The sequence below is a fragment of the Mirounga angustirostris genome, unplaced genomic scaffold (assembly GCF_029215605.1).
Source record: "Mirounga angustirostris isolate CCGP_5_RB_7025 unplaced genomic scaffold, mMirAng1.0.hap1 SCAF_11, whole genome shotgun sequence".
NCBI lineage: Eukaryota > Metazoa > Chordata > Mammalia > Carnivora > Phocidae > Mirounga > Mirounga angustirostris.
The window spans coordinates 88,545,084-88,566,369 of NW_026991719.1; positions in this window are offsets into that span (position 1 = coordinate 88,545,084).

Sequence of the window (21,286 nt, forward strand, 5' to 3'; positions counted from 1 at the left end):
TTGAAATTAATGGATAAAAATGAACTGTAGGACTTACCTGTAGAATTACACTTAATCCATACTTTGCCTGTTCCCGATGACCCTGGTTAATTAAGAATTGACTGCACTGCACAATGTTCTTTTCTGTCAGAGGTGTCTATCATGAGAGGGTATTATGTTACCTTTCTGTATTTATCAGCCAAGAAAACATTTCTCTGAGGAAAACATTCAGTACAATGGGAGATAAGTACTAATAGAGTAGTAGGAAGACCAATCTTATTTTTAAAATATCTTCAGTGACTGAGTTTTGGAAAATAAAATAAATATCAGTATGCACTTAGAATGACATCCATATGGGCAATTTTTCTGCCAGATATAAAATGAAAGTAGGAATGGGTAACTTTACATATAGAAATCCGGTTGGTGTACTTGAGCTGTCTACAAGTTATTTTTTTGGAGAAGTAGCTGAAAAATGCCCAGTATCTTTTCAGAAGTGCACTAAGTAGATACCAGAATGGGAGTTCTCAAGGTATCCCGCTGACCTGCCTCTACAAACAGAAACTAGAAACTAGTGTTGATTTCCATTAGCAGGCTCCTTTAGCTCAGAGACCCATTTTCTCGCCTCATTGGCAACTCACTTTTGAAGGACTGGGTTTTTCTAATAAGCATCTCATTTGGAGTTTGTTTGCGAAGGTATGGCTAGACTTTCAAGTTTATTTTCTTAAGCTACTGCATTATTTCTCACCTCTCATGCCTAAAAAATAAATTTGTGAGAAGATAAGTATTTCGAAGGGCAGCCAAAGACTTACGTGACTCTGATTCAGGGGGAAGGGTAAGTGGACTGATGTTTTTAACCATGTTAAAGAAATTTTGAATGAAGACAGGTGGTAATCATGTACTGGAAAATGTGTTAGTAAAAGAGACAACCAAGCAGTGACATCTAGAAACGAAGTCATGTGTTATAGGACAAAGTCATATGTTATAGCAGAGGAAAAATTAAATCTGAAAATTAAAGAAAAAATTTAATATCCAACTAAAAGAGCAAAAGACTTTTTCTTAGTAAAGAAACAATGATAATGGTTCAAGAATCACTTAAAATTGTGGAGTGCAATCAGCAATGCCATGGGGTGCCACTGGGTGCCAGTGGTAGGCCTCAGACTTGGGTAGAAGAAGAGAAAAGAGCAAACAAGTGAGGCTGTTGAAAATGAAGATGAAAAAGAAGGAAGGCGAAGAGAAATACATAAGGAAGGAATAGCCAGCAACAATTCTGATTATCATCCTATAATAGCAAGACGATGAATTATTCCCGAGAGTTTTAAATATAAAGAATGAAGTAAAAGCATTATTTGATTTTTTTTAAAAAAGTTCAGATTTCAGATATTCTGAGGAAAACCCTCACCCATGAAATGGTGAACATGCATTGATTGTCACTGTTTTCATTCCTTTTAGTGACTATGGTTATATAACAGATTAAAGTTAGTTTCAGAATAGTTTGGTAGGTATAGGAACACCCGGCTGATTCAGTCAGAAGGGTATGTGGCTCTTGATTTCAGAGTCATGAGTTTAAGTCCCACATTGGGTGTAAAGATTACTAAAAATAAATAAATAAATAAACTTTTAAAAAAAGAGAATAGTTTGGTAGCTATAAAAACTGTTCTTTTTAACAGTTTGTCCACAGCCTGCCTTAGTGGCCCTCAATACCAACATTTTTATGGTTCTGAGGATGGCATTCTGGTTTCCCATTTTTAAAAATCTGGGCATTAGTATGTTGTATAAGACTCTTCAGTAAGACTAATAAATACTTAATAAGACTAATAAATACATGAATAGATAAAAAAAAACAAATCCTTTACATAAAATGGCTAATAGGAGTTATCTTAAACAGTTCAAAGTTAGTCAGCTTGCTCCCAAAGATTTACATGCTAAGGTACATTCTTTTCCCAAGGCCTAAGAAAAACATGGCGTCCTTCTAAACATTGATGGTGGCACAGCATATGCCATTCTCATTATCTTGCTTGTCACATGGAGAGCTCACTGCTCTTCAGCATCAATCATTTTTCAGTGACTGAAACAGAATTATAATAGTCCGGCAAGGGCACTGTTACATTAGTTGTAGAGCTGTGCTACCTTAACAAGACAATTTTAAAGAATTCATAGATAACATGTGGTAGAGTATATAGAGTAGGTTCTCTCTATAGAGTCTATTGTCAAATCCTTCAAAGATGCTCCTTTTTAAAACCTTAGAAAATTATAGCACAGTGATAAAGTTAAATACATGGTTAAAAAATCAAATAGCACAGAGGGCTTATATGGGGAAAAAGGCAATCCTCCCTTGCCCACCTTCAACCTTGTTCCCCAATGGCAATCACTTTTAACCTTTTCAAATATTTAAAATTTTTCTCATATAATCTCCCTATCTCTTAAGTAATGTGTTTATGTTGCTGTTTCTTTTTTTTTTTTTAAGATTTTTATTTATTTATTCATGAGAGACAGAGAGAGAGAGAGGCAGAGGGAGATGCAGGCTCCCAAGGAGCAGAGAGCCCGATGCGGGACTCGATCCCAGGACCCTGGGATCATGACCTGAGCCGAAGGCAAACACTTAACCATCTGAGCCACCCAGGCGCCCTATGTTGCTGTTTCTTAAGTGACTTTAGGCATGGTTTATTGACATCATGCTAAGGTAGGTGAGGATGTGGGGAGTTTACATAAATCCCTGCCCAACTGTCCTCCCACTATAATTTATATCCCTATTCTCAGTTCTACCACTAGTTACCTCTGAAATCTTAACTATGGTGAAGTTTCCGTCTCTGGTTCCCTGCTTCATGATTCCCCACTTTGTAAGATAAAGATATTAACATTCCTACTCTTCCTTTCACTACTCCTCCTCATCTCCTACCCTTTAATCACTGTCAGCTGTACATTTATTTTTACATCATTAAGGTTGATAACATTCACATTCTGTTAGGTGACCGTATTTAAATGTCTTGTAATTTGTCAGATGAATTGTTCTAAACATTGAATACCAACAAGCAGTTGTTTACATGATTATAACTATATTATTCACAGCATAACTACATTGTGTGCTGGAATTATAATTGCTACTCTAAAGGGCCAATACTATGCTTCTGTACCATTCAATGGAGAATAATCTGAGGATCAAGTTCAAATAGTTTCACCTACTATTATACTCCCTTCAATTGCCTTGATCATACCCTCAAGTCATTATAAACATTCAATCATAACATCAGTGCCCTGCTTTTTTTCCTGGATACTATTGACATACCAAGCACAGGGCAGTGGGAGCAGTCACCATGACTCAACAGTAACTGCAGCAATTAAACAACTTTACACCCACAGGCTTTGTGTTTTGTTTTGTTGTTTTTACGGAGGAGTATTTTATCACTGACATTTTTTGGAATTCCTGATACATGGTGGTAACAAAAAGCTGACCAACTTTTACTCAGTTTCATTATGGTGTTTTAATTCTCTATAAAAAATGCATCCTCTTCTTGCCTACACTCAAAGAAAATGACTCCTACTGCCCTGGCCCTTGGTACACCAATGTTAGTGACTGTTTTCCCAGAGTCCTCTTCTATCTTCTATCTCCCAATATGGGTCCCTGCACAGTGACAGTCCTAGGATTTCTCTTTCTTACTATTCTGATTTAGATTACTTTCTCTTAGATCCCACAACTTTCTTTTTCTTTGCTCTTTCATTTTGCTGTAGCAATTCTCAAGTAATGTCTAAGAAAGGATGCCTCGGAGGCCAACTTTCTCAGTCTTTTCATATCTGAAAATGGCTTTTATTCTATCATCTTACTTAGCTGATACATATGCTTGGTTAAAAATTCTAGGTTCGGGGCACCTGGGTGGCTCAGTTGGTTAAGCGACTACCTTCAGCTCAGGTCATGATCCTGGAGTCCCAGGAGTCCCTCCCCCTCAGCAGGGAGTCTGCCTCTCCCTCTGCTCCTCCCCCCCCCCACTCATGCTCACTCTCTCTCTTTCAAATAAATAAATAAAATCTTTAAAAAAATGTAGGCTCAATATAATTATCCCTCAGAACTTTGTAGGTTTTGTTCTATCACCCTCTGATTCTTGTTCATTTGGGGGTAAACTTTTTTTTTTCACTAGGAATTCTTAGAATCTTCTTTTTATTCCTGGTGTTTTGGAATTTTATGATGGTGGTTATTATTTTGGGGTTATCTTCAGTTCCACATGTTCTATTTCCTCAAAGATCATTTTTTTATTTGATCTTTTTCTTTTAGGTTAGAGGTTTTCCTCAGTTGTCCTGTGATTGGTGGTTATCCATCAATATTCACGAATGAGAAAATAGAAAGGTTGACTAGAAGCTCAGTATATGTAAGCAGGGCTTATGGTCTGTCAGGCTTTGCTTTGGGTGAACAGGTAGTGAATTAGCTGGTATGCTAGGGAACCCTAGAAGCCAGAATGAGGAGGGTTTATTCTGAAATGCCAACTCTCACACTAGCTCTTTAGGCTCTTTTCAGGCAGTCTTTGCCTGAGGGTAAATGCTCAGCTTCATGGCATTCCATGTGGGGGAATGGGAAATGTGTGGGCCAGAGGTCAACATTTCCATATAGAGACCTGCATCAATTTCCCCATTTTTAGCTTACTTCTCACTCCCACTCTAAAGTTTTCATGAAAAGATTGCCCAACTTCATGTACTATAGCTCCTCCCCTGTGCTAGGCTATGCCTTTTTCTTGTCTACTTTACCTGTTACCATGCTTTCATCTGCTTTTTTGGCTTCCAGAAATTTGTTGAAGTCTCTTATCTACTGCAACCCATTCCATTCTCTTTGCATTCCTGCCTCCCCAGACCAATAGTTTTTGAGCACTTAGAGGGCTCTGCACCAGGTGCTATTCTAAGCACTAAGGACATGATAGAGAAAAGAATAAGTGGAAGAGATAGGTATTAAGGGCACAATAGTAAAAGGACAGTCTAGTAATAATAAACAAGGCAACAAATAAATAAGGCAATCTCAGAGAGTATTAAGTTCTAGGAAGAAAATAGAGTAATGTGATACAGAGATCTGGTGAGAAGCTTTAGAGAAACTAGTCAGGGAAGGTGTCTGATCTGACCCTAAAATCATGGGATCCTAAATCAGGGAAGATCATTTTGATTTGAGCAAATAGAATGATGAGAAGGAGCCAACCTGGATAAGGTCTGGGGAAGGGCACTCAGGGCAAAGGGAACAGCCTTAAAGTAGAGACACCTTCAGGTAAGAAAGCCCCGAACAGGCCAAAAAAAAAAAGTCCATATGGCTGTAGATCAATGAAAAAATTAGACCATTATTTTTTTAATATTTTAGTCTTAGATAGCACCTATTTATTTCCAGATAATGACATATGAGGATTTCATTCTGTTCCTCTACTGCCACTTCAGGTCCCCAATGTCCTACTGTAGTTATCACATTCTTTTTAGTTAAATCAAAAAACAGTGTTTACATTCTTCTGGATTACTCAAGTATTTTTCACTTCAGAGGCAAGCTGAGCAATATAGTAGGGGCTGAGCAGCTATTTTCCTAGAGTTCCTAATTTTCTCCCTTTTCACTTTTCAATGCCTTCCTTAAAATGTCTTCCTGTTTTATTCCCCAAAGCTTCCTTGTAACAGGTCTTCTATCTTGACCCCCATCTTTCCAGGAAAAATCCTCCTAAATCCTCTGTCCAATTGCATTCAACTGTGTAATTACTCTCCCCATAGCTGTCACTCTTGACTGTTTCTTTAGACTGGATATACCATTTCCTGACTCTCATACCTATTGTCTCTGTGTTCATTTTTTATTTACTTTTTTTTTTTTTTCCTAATGCTCATTCTCAGCTAACTTCCGAAGAAAAGGTTCGTGGAAAACAGATGAACATAAGGGAAAATAAGAGAGGCAAACCATAAAACAAACTCTTAACTATAGAGAACAAACTGAGGGTTGCTGGAGGGGAGGTGGGTGGGGTGGGATGGGGTGCGTTAAATGGCTGATGGGTATTAAGGAGTGCACTTGTTGTGATGAACGCTGGGTATTGTATGAAAGTGATGAACCACTAAATTCTACTCCTGAAACTAATATTACACTATATGTGAACTAACTGGAATTTAGATAAAAACTTGAAAAAAAAGCCAAAAGTTAATTAACTAAAAAGAAAAGGTGCATAAGAGTGAATCTCATTTGATTAACAGTTTGGCTGGATATGGAAATTTTGGTCGAAAATAATATTCCCCCCAAATTTTGAAAGTATTGCACTATCATCTTTCAAGTATTCAAAACTATAGAGAAAGTGAAAGCCATCCCAAGTCTCATTTTTTTCACTCATTTTTACTTTATTTTAAATTCCAGCATAGTTAACATATAGTGTTATATCAGTTTCAGGCATACAATATAATGATTCAACAATTCTATACATTACTCAGTGCTCATTATAAATGCACTCTTTTTTTTAAGATTTTTTTTTTTTTTTTTTGACAGAGAGAGACACAGTGAGAAAGGGAACACAAGCAGGGGGAGTGGGAGAGGGAGAAGCAGGCTTCCCGCGGAGCAGGGAGCCCGATGCGGGGCTCGATCCCAGGACCCTGGAATCACTACCTGAGCCGAAGGCAGACGCTTAATGGCTGAGCCACCCAGGTGCCCCATAAATGCACTCTTTAATCCCCATCACCTATTTCACCTATCCTCCCAACCACTTCAGCTCTGGTGACCATCAGGTTGTTCTCTATAGCTAAGAGTCTGTTTCTTGGTTTGTCTCTCTCTTTTTTTCCCTTTACTCATTTTTATTTCTTAAATTCCACGTATGAATGAAATCATATGGTATTTCTCATTCTCTGACTTATTTGGTTAGCACTATTCATTTATTTTTAAATTGTTCTTTTTGGGGGGCACCTGGGTGACTCAGTTGGTTGAGCATCTGCCTCTTGGTTTCGGATCAGGTCATGATCTCGGGGTTGTGGGATGGAGCCCCACCTCAGGCTCTGCCCTGAGTGCATGGAGTCTGCTTGAGATTCTTTCCCTCTTCCTCGTCCTCGCCCTCTGCCCCTCCCCTCATCTCTTACACTCACTCTCTAAGAAAAAAAAATAAAATCATTTAAAAATTATTCCTTTTGATTTGAAATTTTTAGGAACTTCTCTGTTCCTGGTATTCTGAAAATTTGCTATTATAAGATTTAGTGTGTTTGTGTGTGTATGTGTGTGTTTCTTTTTCATTTACTAATCTGGAAACTTGATGGGCTTTTTCAATCTAGTAATTAGTGTCCTGAAGTTCTAAGAAGTTTTCTTGCATGGTTTCTTAATTTCCTTCCCTCCATTTCTCTATAGTTTCTGGAACTCCTATTGTTTATTGTCCAACCTTTTGGATTTATCCTCAGATTTATTATCTTTTTAAAATAATCATTAAGATTTTACTACAAGAAATATAAAATATTTGGGGGATGTCTATAGATCTTGTTATTGATTTCTATTTTAATACCTGGGTGGTTGGAGAATATACTCTGTCAGATGTCAGTCCTTAGAAATCTACTGGGACTTGTTTTACGACCCAACATGTGGTCTATATTGGTGAATGTTCTTTACTAAATTTGTATTTTGCTATTAATGGGTCTGATGTTTCATAAAAGTCAATTAGGTCAAATGGTTGATGATGTTGTTTAAGTCTTCCATATTCTTTCTGACTGCTTCTCTACATGTTCTATTAATTACTGAGAACATGGTGTTAAAGTCTGCATGTTTGTAGATTTGTCTATACTTTCCTTTATTTTCTGACAATTTTTGCTTCATATATTTAAGGACTTTTCATTAGGTGCAACAAATTTAGGAATGTAATCTCTTCTTGACCAATTAACCCTTTTATCATTATGAAATGTCCTGCTTTATTTCTAGTATTTCTCTTCATCATGAGTTCTATTTTATTTGATATTAACATAGCCATAACATATTTCTATTGAAGTATAATTAACATACAGTGTTATATTAGTTTTAGGTGTATGGCATAATGATTCAACAATTCTGTACATTACTTAGTGTTCACCACAGTAAGTATAGTTATCATCTGTCACCAAAAAACATTATTACAATACTATTGACTATATTCCCTATGCTGTACTTTTCATCTCTGTGACTTATTTATTTCATAACTGGAAGTATGTACCTCTTATTCCCCTTTATCTGTTTCACCCATCCCCCCATCCAACCTCCAGTTTGGCAACCACCAAAGTTTGTTCTTTATATTTAAGAATCTTTTTGTTTGTTTGCTGCTTTGTTTCTTTGTTCATTTGTTTTGTTTCTTAGATTCCACATATAAGTGGAATCACATGGTATTTGTCTTTCTCTGTCTGACTTATTTCACTTAGTATAATACCCTCTAGGTCCATCCAGGTTATTGCAAATGACAAGATCTCACTCTTTTTTTATGGCTGAGTATATATATATTCTTTTTTATGCTTAGGGTTTGTGTGAAATATCTTTTTTCTTCCATTCATTTTCAGTTGTTTTTTTTGTTGTTGTTGTCTTTATTGTGTGTATGAAGGAAGAAACATGGTGGGGTCTTTATCATCCAATTTGACAATTTTATCTTTTAATTGGGGTGTTTAGTCTATTCCTACCATCTAGGTGCTTGATTTCTATTTATCTCATCTGTTCTCTATTTTTTTGTTTCTACTTTCTTAAACTTATTTGGATTAATCAAATTTGTTAAGTATTTCAGTATATTTCCCATTGATATTTTAGTTATTCTTCTTGGTGTTTTAATGATTATGGTGGAAATTATAAATATATCTTTAACTTATCACATTATGCATTCAAAATATATTATTTGATGAACTATTTAATAATTTTGTAACAATACTTTCCCACCATTTGGGTTCTTGTCATATATTTTGTTTTCACATATGCTGTAAACTGCATATTCCTTCATTGTTATGTTCACATTAAATATCCAATAGTCTTTAAATAAACTTAATAACACATATATATTTAAAAATAAGATTGTTTAAAGGTTATGTTTATTACTGACCAATTTACTCTTTCTGATGGTTTTTATTTCTTCTTGCATAACTAGGTTTCTATCTGATTACATTTCCCTTCAGCCTATTTGATTTCTTTCAGTATGTCTTTTAGTGCAGGTCTGTGGGAGATGAAATCTTTCAGCTTTGTACAAAAATATCTTTATTTAACCTTCATTTTTCAAGGATATTTTTACAGTATTCTGGCCTTTATTATTTTTTATAAGAAAGCAGCTATCATTCTTATCATTGCTCTCCTATGTGAAATGTTACTTCTTTCTCTGGATGCTTTCAAGATTTTCTATTTACTTTTGGTCTTCAGAATTTGACTATGATTTCCCTAAGTGTGTTCTGTATATTTATCCTGCTTGAGGCTTGCTGCGCTTCTTAGATTGATGGGTTGGTATTTTATCAGTTTTCAGAAAAATGTTTACTCATTATCTCTTCAGATATTTTTATACTTTGTTCTCTCAAACCTTTCCTCCTGGGACTCCAATTTTATATATATGCTAGATCATTTGATATTGCCTTACAGGTCTCAGATATCCTGTTCTGGTTTATTTCTCCTTTCTTTTTTTGTGGTTGCCTCTTTGCTTTGGTTTAGATAATTTCTGATCTTTGAGTTCACCAGTCCCTTTCTGTTATGTTCGGTCTTTGATTCCAATTAATTATCTTAGATATTGCATTCTTCAGCTCTAGAATTTCTATCTGATTTTTTTTGGAGATATCTTTTCTCTGCTGAATTCTCACATCTGTTTACACTCTTCCCATATTTTCTCTACCTTTTAAAACATAATAACTATGTCAAACTCTTCTTTTCCCTGTTAATTCCAGTAGCTAGATGATTTCTAGGTTTCTGTCTAATGAATTTTGTTTTTAGTATTATGATTCACATTTTCCTGGTTCTTCATATGTCTATTAATTTTTTATGATATACTGGATATTGTGAATGATATGTTAGAGAGACTCTGGATTATGTTATCTTCTCTCAAAGATTATTGGGTTTTGTTTTGAAAAGGAGTTAAATTACTGGAGAATCATCTTGATCCTGTCAAGGCCTGGTTTTAAGCTTTGTTTGGGTGAGGAGGGCTATTTCTATTTTGCCTCCAGTCCCAAGGTATAGTCTTTATTTCTAGTTTGTTGTTCTTACACCTAAGTGTGGTCTTTCTCAGGTTTCAGGGGAATGCTTGGTATGTTAACCAAGGTCTCTTTACTCTGGATGGGTCAGAATTCTAATAATATATCCTCCGTACTGTGTGAGTTCTGAAATCTTTGTTCAGCTGAGGATTTGGCCAAGGAATGGGGAAGTACTCCTACAAAGATTCCTGTAACCTCCTCATTTCAAGTAACTGTCCTGTAGATTTCAGTCAGTGTAGCAACTCATAACTCTGATCTCTCTTTCCTCACCCCCATGAGACTTTTACTTTCTGTTTGGGCTCTACTTCTCTGCACTACAGTTTGGAAATTGTCCACAGGCAGAAAGCTATGGAGTATGTAGACTTCAACTTAAGTGTTCCTCTTCTCTTGAGTATAGCAGACCTGCATATCCACTATCAAGTGCTTGAAAACTGTTGTTTTATGTATTTTGTCAGGGAAGCATCTGAATGGTACAAAGCCCCCTTGAGAAGGGATTTGTTCATACCCACACAAATCAGTGTCAAAGACATTTATAAAATTAGGACATTTTAACTAGAGTAAGCTGTAAAACAGATTTCTCAAGATATTCTCCAAAGACCTGGGAACTTTCAAGTATCCATTGTTACTCAATGTAATTCTAGCCATTACACCAATTCACCCTGCCTTTTATTCTAAGTGTTACAAAAGAAATTGAACATTTCATCAAGTTTTTGCAACAGTTATAAGTGCTTGCCCTGTAATACTGTACAGAGACTGTAAGTGCACTGTGAACAAGGCACTTAACCCCATCCCCACACCTGCATCCAGCTCTAGGAGTCAAGCAATTCCTTGATATTCTTGCTACTGGGAAAGTCTCAGCAAAATGCCCTTTTCTAAGTGAATCAAGCATCAAGAGATCATACTACTGAGGATACCTATAAAACCATTCTCATTAAGGAGTCTTCTGAATCAAGTACCTGTCATGAGTTGAATTTCCATCTTCTTTGGAATTTTTCAGTGTTTCATAAAGTATCATAAAGTTTGTATCTCATGATTTCACGTGTGATAATGTATTTCAAAGATATCTGAGGGTATTATTTCAACCTGATTAATTAAACACAAGAAACAGGAAAGTAAACTTCCATTGTTTTCAGACTTTCTTAGGCAGCTGGTATCAGCCCTATCCCATCCTACCCATCTGTAGCAAAAGGAGATGCAGGGAATCCTCTCCTTTAAAATAGCAAGATCTATAATCCTCCCTGGGGGCAACTCAATCCTTACTGTGTTTTTCTTTTACAAAAGTCAAGAATTTCTGAGTCACCTCATTGTCTACTGAGGGAAAAAAGTATGTGGGGCGTGCCTGGGTGGCTCACTTGGTTAAGCATCTGCCTTCTGCTCAGGTCATGATCCAGGAGCCCTGGGATGGAGCCCCGTGTTGGGCTTCCTGCTCAGCGGGGAGCCTGCTTCTCCCTCTCCCTTTGTGCCACCCCCCTCATGCTCTTTATCTCGCATGTGCTCTTTCTCTCAAATAAATAAAATCTTTTTTAAAAAAGAAGAAAAAAAAATGTGGTTTGGTTTATCAGAATATGTACACTTTTCAAATTAAGTCAAGAAATTATTGGCTTCTTAAAAAAAAAGGAAATCATTGGCTTCTATGTGTGTGCTAGAATGGTGGGTCATCATCAGCCATCTCCTCCTATTTCTGCTTAGATTACACCAACATTTCCACCTGCTTGCAACTTAAGAGCAATATTATCTATACATAAGAATTCTGCACAAATTGTCAAAGCAACCCTGTTATAATAGAAATCAAGAAGAACCACAAGTAGCTCCATGACTGTTTCTTTACTATTTGTACTAATCACAACTCTCTCTGGGGATTACTTTTCAAATCAGGAGGAGATAGGCTTTGTATCAAGTGACTAGGTAACAAGTTTGGAGTGCCTAGCTGAATTCCTAGTTATGCTGGTTAAATGCTGATATCCTGAGCTGTCTGTCCCTGAGAATTCTAGATTATATTGAGCCAACTCCATTGAAAATTTTGATGCTGAAAGATCTCCCAGATTCAGCTCTTTAGGCTGATCAAATTGCACAATTAACTGCAAAGGATCTCAGATTAGCCGGGGTCTTGAACTAGACCAGAAGGGGGTATCCATAAGGGAACCACCCAAGGAATTTAAGACCTTCAAAGCTGTCAAGATGAGTTATCTGTCCATAAAGAATGCCTTGTATGGGGGAATTGTAGCGTTTTTCAAGAAGGCAGCTTTCTTGTTATCTTGGCCACGCTAAATGTAGCATATCCAGGATCTGTTTACATGAAAGCCTCAGATAGAAGCTATTTCTGATGTCCTGGAATTGATTCTGATATTTAAAAGACTGTAAAAGAGTATAGCCTGTGACAAGCTACTTAGCATAACCTATTAAAGGTACCTACTTTTCCATTTGGGGGGCAGAATGGAGAAGCAGAGGGATCAAGATGACTTAGATAAGAATGTGTATTGATTTTGGAGAGCCATTCTAAGATAATAATTTCTTCATTGAGCTAGGCTCCCTCTCAAAATGTCCCAAAGGGGTCCCAGTACCACCTCCAACTTCTGTTGTGCCAGTTGTTTTTAATACATGAATTAACATGTACTACTCTCTCTAACAATGTGGCCTGCACATTGAGATTTTAAATTTGTTTCACTATTTAGAAGATAAAAGTAAATTTGGAAAGTTTTGAAAACACAAAGAGGTTGAAAAAAATGAGAAAAAAAAAATCCCAGCCCTAACCCAGCCTTAGAAGGCAATTACCATTAATGTTTCGGTGTTTCTTCCCTATTTTCTCAATACATTAAAAAGCATTAAACTAGTTTTTAAAAATTAAATAACTTTGCACATGACAAAACACTTCCAACCAACTCAGAAGTGTCTAAAATTAAACGTAAAACTCATATCTTCAACTCCATTCCCCCTAGTGCCCTTGAGTTCCTCAGATAGAGATACCACTTAGGTACGTAATTCTTCACATGGTTTCAAATTTAGCATTAAATAATATGCTCATTCTTCTATTTCTTGGTCTTTTTTTTTCTTGGTCTTTTAAAGAGCATCTAGGGATTCATTTCATTTCAGGAGCATAGAATCTGAAGCCAAGACTGCATGGGTTTGAATCCTGGCCCTGTTACTTCCGGGCTCTGTGACTGTGAGCAAATTCCTTAATCTCTCTGGGCCTTCATTTTCTCATCCAAAAAAAAAAAATGGGGGTAATAATAGTACCTATCTCACAATGTTGTTGTGAAGATTATGAGTTGATATAAGCAAGATGTTTAGAATAGTGCTTAGCACTTTCTAAGGGTTCAGTAAATGTTATTATTTTTATTATCTTGAGAGAAAAATTTTATTTCACTTTCATGGCTTCTTATTTCCATTCTACTCCCTCATATTTGTGATATTATTTTTAGGGTTTTAAAAATGGATTTCAATAACAAATTAAATCTATATTTCTTTTTTTAACTTTAGACAGTGTCTCTTGAGAGGTGAAGATATAAAAGGTGAGATATAAAACATAATGAAATTAGCATCCTTTTACTTATCTCCACCCTCCATCTTCCTCCCACTTTGCAATTTATATTTATACCTTTACTTTCATACGAAAAAGTTAGATAATATTTACATTCTCTTTTGAAACTATAAGATTTGTGATTCTTTTAGGTTCTTGCCACTCAAAGTGTGGTCCTTCCACCAACATCCTTAGAATTAGGGACCCTGGGGGCTTGGTAGAAATACATAATCTCAGGCCCTACCTCAGATTTGCATGATGAAAATCTGCATTTTAACAAGCTCCCCAGGTGGTTCATATGCACATTAAAGTTTAGGAAGATTGCTTTACAGCAGTTGATTTCAATTTGACTGCTTCCTACGTAATTCTAATATGAAAGCAGGGCTGAGAATCATTGGTTCAGAGCTACCTGTTATGGGGATCTTAAATTACCTCAAACCCCCTTCAGGCCCCAACCCCCAACCCCGTTGGAGTGTCTCCACTCTATGCAGGTAGTTTACACTCTTTCTAATGCAGATGTAGTTTTTAGGTTTAATCCTGGAGGCATCTAAACTGCCAGCCAGTTTGCTCTGAATGGGAGAGAGGGCTATGGGAAGGAAGAGGAGCTCTATTGGCCTAGCTGTCCTGAATACAGTTCTTTAATTGCACTGAAAATTGCCCACTTATGCTTTTGTGTTTCCTGGTTCTGAGCTTGGCACTTCTTGGAGCTCTCTTGGAAGAAAGTACTCTTACAACTGTAGTTTTGGGTTGCAGTTTTCCCTCTTCTATTTCCTCCATTAATCAGATCCCATCTGCTTTCTATCTTAAAGGGATTTCCTCAAACTTTCTAAGCTCTTGCTGCATGCCTTTTTTGTTTTCTAGCCCTGTTTTGGTTTAATTATTTTGAAAATATGTTTTCCATCATTTCAATGAGACTATGGAAAGGAAGAGAAGTAAATACATGTGCTCAGTCCACCGTCTTTTGCCAGAACACCTTCCGCAGCTGAGTATAAGAAATTTGTGGTCAAAAGCATTTTCCAAACTGTTACCATTACACCTCAACACCCTCAAGCAAACAGTCATGATCAAAGAATCGTGAAGACAACTAAGAATGCACTGAAGTGGATTATTCAAGGAGACTGGCCAGTACTCGCTAGGTCTTTAATTGGTTCTTTTGTCATTTCATGTTCAATGTAATGAGGCAAGCTTGTTGATTTACTAATGGTATGACATCTCAAGCCTTGCCCTGTGTCCATTCAAACTTAGATGAGGGCTTAAAAGTTCAAATTCCATATGCCACTCTGTTGGCACCTAGAACAACATACTAACAGATGGTATGCATTTAATAAATGTTAGATGATAAATAAATGAATGGCTATGTGGCCACACAGCACTCATTTGTACCATAAGACTTTGTCTCTGCTAGTAGGTTAGGAGCTGAACCAAGGTGGGTTTCTGCTAATTTAGGTAACAGACCCTGGGTCATATGAGTGCAGAGTCACATAGGCAGGTGTGGCATTACCATAATGACAAATATATTTTTTTAGCAGGGGGAGGAGGGGCAGAGGGAGAGAGAGAATCTTAAGCAGCCTCCATGCCCAACATGGAGCCCGACTTGGGGCTTGATCTCACAAACCTGAGATCATGACCTGAGCTGAAATCAAGAGCTGGATGCTTAACCAACTGAGCAACCCAAGTGCACCCCATAATGATCAATATTAATGATCTTCCTGAGGAGATTTGTTAACAGCCAAACCACTGGACTCATCTTTTCTAGAGTCATCTGTTGATTTTTTAGCTACCACCTCTGGAGGACACATCAGAACAACAAAGTGAAGAGAACAGTAATTCTTTTCTAGCTCCTGAGATGGCCAAAATGGAGTCACACTTGCTTGAATAATACAACAGCTGATATCCACAACAGATCTCCCTTGTCAGTTTAAAGATGATATTTTAGATAAAGGAGGATGTGGGTGATGTATGTCAGGAGGCACTGTGCCAGGCAGTGCTTTTGTTCCCTGGACTGAGTTATGATTGCAGACTTATAGGGATTGGTTGGTGTGGCAGTGGAATTAAAATACAGTCTTGTTACAGACCAGACAGGATTTTAGTCGGGCTTTGCTTGGTGTAATGCAACCTGACACAATAGAAACAATTGCCTGGAAGAAAACCTCTCCTCTAGCCCTCTGAGCCTATATAGCAAATGGCAATATTCTAAAAGAATTCTGCTGTCTGTTGGGTAATGTTGCCTTTACTCAAAACACATGCTGACCACCTGTGTCCTATATTTATCCCCTGTTGCTACTTAACCATCCATACTAAGAATGTTTTCTTAAAGTCTTTCCCCTTCAACTTTCCCCTAGTTCAGTTAGTTGGCTAACTTTTGCCTTTTTTTTTCACCAGAAGTTCTTGCTTCACATGTCTTCCCCCCCACCCAAAAAAAAGAGGAAACAAGAGTCTATTGACAAAGGCAATATAAACTAAAGTTGAAAAAAAAAGCAATATGTGAAGGAGTTAGGCTCCTGAAGTAGAAGGGACATTGTTAGAAGAGAAAACACTGTTTTTGGTAAGATCTTTTTGCTGGAGCTATAGCATATGGTACTTGGTGGTATGACTGTACATATCCTGGAATTTCTTATAGGAAATAGCTACACTTCAAGTGGAAACTTTGCTAGGGACAGGGCCTGGGTGGAAAAACAATCAAAAGAATTTGTGAAAACAGAGGGAGAAAAAGAAATACAGAGAGAAGAGGGAGAAGCACAAAGAAAGCAATGTGATTGAGTTGATGGAAGGCTGTTTATGCATAGCAACAGGAAACATTCCTGAAAGCTGTATTCCTTAATGTTCTACAATCCTAGCTCTGAAGAAGGTAATCAAAGACAGACTCATAAAGGAAAGGCAGATTGGGTAACCAACAAGGTAACCCTATATAAATCCTTGGTGAAAAGTCATTTGAATAGAATTCTGGTTCACTAGAAGAACCAGATTCACTGCAAAAGATTGGAAGTGGAGCTCGGGAAGATCTATATATTGTTACCACAGTATAATGGAAAATACAATTTTTAGTCAGATAATTTGGGTTAAATATTAGATCTGTCACTCACTAAATCTATGAACTTGGGCAAGGTAGCAAACCTTCCTGAGCCTTGGTTTCCATATTTGAAAACCAGGCTAGTAACATTTTTCTCATAGAAATGTTTTTATCATGTATCAAATGAAATAATATATTAAAAAGTACCTGCTTAAAAATCATTTATCATTATTGTCATTATTTCAGGATGCAATTTTTTAATTTATTAAAATAAAAAATTACATTCCTCCAGAGAACTGTCAAGTACAGGTTGACTACCAGGAAAATTATCTAATTATAAAATTGTGGTCTTTATTGTATTAATTTACAACTTCAACCCTGTAATATTTATTCCTTCATGATATTTTAGTTACTGTAAGAGATTATGCTTGGTTATTGGAAATGCACGTTTTTCCTCTGCAGAGAGAAAAAATTGGTCAAGGGTAGACTTTCTCAAAATAACATGTGTAAATCCTTCATCCTTAGTATTGCTAAGAACTCACATTGAAGAACAACCAATTTGCAAAATACTTATCTATGGTGGCCATGCACTGTTAATGAACTCTACTTGTTCAACATTCTGAATAAAAAACTCAAGGAAATAAAATCTGTTAGTTACTAATGAAACTTGACCATAATTGGTTAAACTGAGAAGAACATGGCATCCAGTTTTGACGTTTTCTTGTTTACACCTGTGTGCTGAGATCAGCTCACAGATACAGAGGGTTAGTTAGGTGGTTCTGAGAAGGGCAATGAATTTTAATATTGAATAACAGTACCTGGAATTCACAGAACACCTGATATTCAAGTACTTCTCAGACATCATCTCATTAATTTTTAAGCCCATCCTGTGAAGCAGATGTTTTTGGTATGCTGATGGGAAAAAAACAAGTTTCAAAAAGGTCAAAAGACAGGGTAAAACAAGTTAAAGATACAGCTAGGTATTAGAATCCAGGCCTACTGACTCCCACTCTGTTCCTTTTATTGCTTTTTGAAATGTCAGAGGTGATAACTTAGGTCAAAAAGATGTTCTTTCAACCACATCTAGTTAAGAAGAGGATTGTCATTGGGATGCCTCAAGTTTGGACTTTTGTTTGTTTGTTTTTAGACAGTCTGGCACCTACCATAGCATAAAATTCAGAACCAAATCCAAGGGTTTATGACATTTTATACCTGGGATGACCAGAAAGTCTTATTATAACTCTTTCTTAGGTGTGCCTCCCAGATCTTTTTTATGTATTAGATCTCTCCTAAATAAATATATCAATGCTCATATATGAAAGAAGAAAATGTTAAATAGATGATAAAGTGCCTAGACTTTTATCTCTATATCCTTAATTTGGCCACAATTCAGTAAATAGTATCTAAAATATTTGTCTTTCCTATATCATAGATCTTTTGTTGTTAGTTTTACATATGAAATAAGTTAGTCACCGTGTCTCAATATAATTTTAATAAATTTATGTTCACACTAGCAAGCCACAATCACTAGCTGGTGTTTGTTAAAGCTCTCAATAATTAGTAGGCTAAGGTTCTAAGAAACCTGATATTAAAAGGGATCTTGTAGTCTTAGGTGCTATTTTTATCCCTCAAAATTGTCTACTTCTAAGCAGGCAGAAAACCTATTGAAATTGTGCCCAAAAAATCTTGGAAAAATAATGGAGCAATTGATTTGTTTCCTAACTCCAAATGTAAGAAAACAGTACTTCAATCTTTAGATATAGTTCTCTATTAGTTAGCAATGATAAAGATTACCTTCCCCTCCTTACTCATTAGCTTAAATCATAAGGGAAAGTAGAGCAGTTTATATGGGAAGACACAACGTTTTGGGGCATCATGCTTCAGTTACCAGATTTCATTAAGGAAATGATAGAAATTTATTCTTATCAATAAATTGTAGAAATGGGATATGGAGTCTGTCATCTATGGGTAGCAGAGTTTTCTCTTCTTTCCCCAAGGATTTCTGGCATTTCTCAAAGCGCTTATTTTGTTTGGGGAATAATGTGGTTTTCCTTTTCATTATATTCACCATCTCAGTCTTTATATTCACCCAGGAGTCTTTCAATTTTCATTATATCTGGGTTCAATCACAAACACAGACATTCCTCTAGTATTCTGGGGCCATTTAAAAGTTAAGAAGGGAATCTCTGTTCTCACTAACATGTGAGTCAACACATAGCACATTATGTCATAAAGTTATTAGGGTTTTAAGGGTTTTAAATTTAAAAACACAAAATCAGCCTTACTATTTTCAGTTTAAAAGCCATTTATTAAGCCATTATATTGAGTCAAACACCTTGCTAGATGTTGGAATACAAAGATAAATAGATGTGGTTGCTGTCCTAAAGATGCTCACAAGCTGATGGGGGAAACAGGCATGGAAACATACAATATGTAAGTGATGAATCACTAAATTCTACTCCTGAAACCAATATTACACTATATGTTAACTAACTAGAATTTAAATAAACACTTGGAAGGAAAAAAAAGAAACATAACTTTTAAACCAATATGGTAAGTGCAGAGGTATGCAAAGGTTGTTTGAAGAGCAGTCTCTTATTCCAGATGGGAGTCTGTTATGCAACCTAACCTATTCTTTCAAACTCTACCAAAAAAAGTAGTTTCTGATGTCCTGGGAGATCAAGCAAAGCCTCTACTATCCTTCCTCAAATCACTCCCTCATGCCTATGCTATACGATGTTGCTATGCTTTATCTGTTAACTATAGTTTCCCTTCCTTTCACACTATCTTCAATGACCAATTTTAAGGCTCAATCCCTAATTTGGGTATACCTATCTATTTCAGGATGTAAGGTTATGGGGTTTTTTGTTGTTGTTTTTCAACCCGTAAGATGTGCTTTTACCAATGCATTTCATGAATGAGAAAACTGGGACTCAATGAGGAAGACTTGCCCAAAGTCACACAGCTGGTAAGTGCTGCAGAGCAGGGCATTAAACGTGGGAGAGTTCTTAAAAAAAACAAACATGAGAGAGTGGGAGAGTTCTTAACCACAACACAAATGTTTCCCAAACTTTGGTCTTTGTGGTACCATTTTCATGATTTTGCCATATTTGTGTTAACATATTTACTTGTTTTAAATTTTTTTAAGATTTTATTCATTTGACAGTGAGTATGAGTGAGCACACACAAGTAGGCAGAGCAGGAGGGAGAGGGAGAAGCAGGCTCCCCACTGAGCAGAAAGCCCGATGTGGGTCTTGATCCCAGGACTCGGGGATCATGACCCGAGCCGAAGGCAGACGCTTAACCAACTGAGCCACCCAGGTGCCCCCATTTACTTGGTTTTTTTTAAGATAGCTTACCTCCTCTTTAGAAACCTTAATTTTATCCTAGGCAATAGAATCTGAGTAATCACAGTTTTCTAGTGCTAGCCATATATATGTATGTGTGTTAGTGTATATTGATAAAATATATAAGTATTATCATAAAAATATTAGTCCATGTACCACCTAAAATCATCTCACATCTCACAAAAGGTATGCATGTCATTCTTTGGAAACACTGATCTACTCTGTACTATTTGTATAGTTAATTTATCAAAATTGCATGCAATTTTTTTTAAGATTTTATTTATTTATTTGAGAGAGAGAATGAGAGGGAGGAGGGTCAGAGGGAGAAGCATACTCCCTGCCGAGCAGGGAGCCCGATGCGGGACTCGATCCCAGGACTCCAGGATCATGACCTGAGCCGAAGGCAGTCGCTTAACCAACTGAGCCACCCAGGCGCCCTGCATGCAAATTTGATAGTGGATAAATCTGATTAAAACTTGGGTGGTTAGGTGCTGTCTCTTTTTATCTTCTCCAGAAGAATAAATTAATTTGCAAAGTAGTGAGGACTATCTAAGGAAGTGGCTGTAGTCCAGATATAAGAAAAAGTGAGAAGTGACTGATAGAAAATAACCAGGGGGGAAATGTTTTATTAAGAAGAAAATTTAGACTGAGAGAATAGAATTCACTGGTAAGTAGTTAAAGGGAGGAAGCTTGGGCCAAAACACTGAGAAAATAGGCACTATTGAGGGACTTGTAGTTATGTACCTGTGATTATTATGTGTAGCTAACTTGGGTCACTATTATTCTTGTGTTTGGTGTAAAGCAATGCCAGCTTCTTTCACTCCAATATTACCAAGACTCACTTTGAGGAAATATGTGTAAAATCAGGGTCATCTGCCACTCTACTTGAGAGACTCCCAGGACCTCAGGTGCTGGCAACATAGACAAAGAGTAAGCAGTTAGCAGGCTGCCTGGCTGTTCCAATGGCCAAGAGAACAGTTTGTGTGTGTGAGCAGGCTTGAGCTATGATCATCTCTGCCTCTCTGGGATAAGGCAATGATTATAGATATTAATGAGGAGTGTTTGCTTGAGCCCTGGTAGACTGTACTCAGCTTAAACATAAGTTGTAGCTGTTGTTGTTTTCAATTTGTACCATTAACAGAAAACATTTAAGAGGAAACCATAAGATTAAGGATGAAACCAGAAAGCTCGTGGTGAAACCCAATAAGGTAGTATCCCATTTTGTGCTAATTGGTTTTAACTAGCAATCAAAGAGGCCAGATGGCCTCTCCTGGGAAGGAGAGCACTACATTTTAGGGA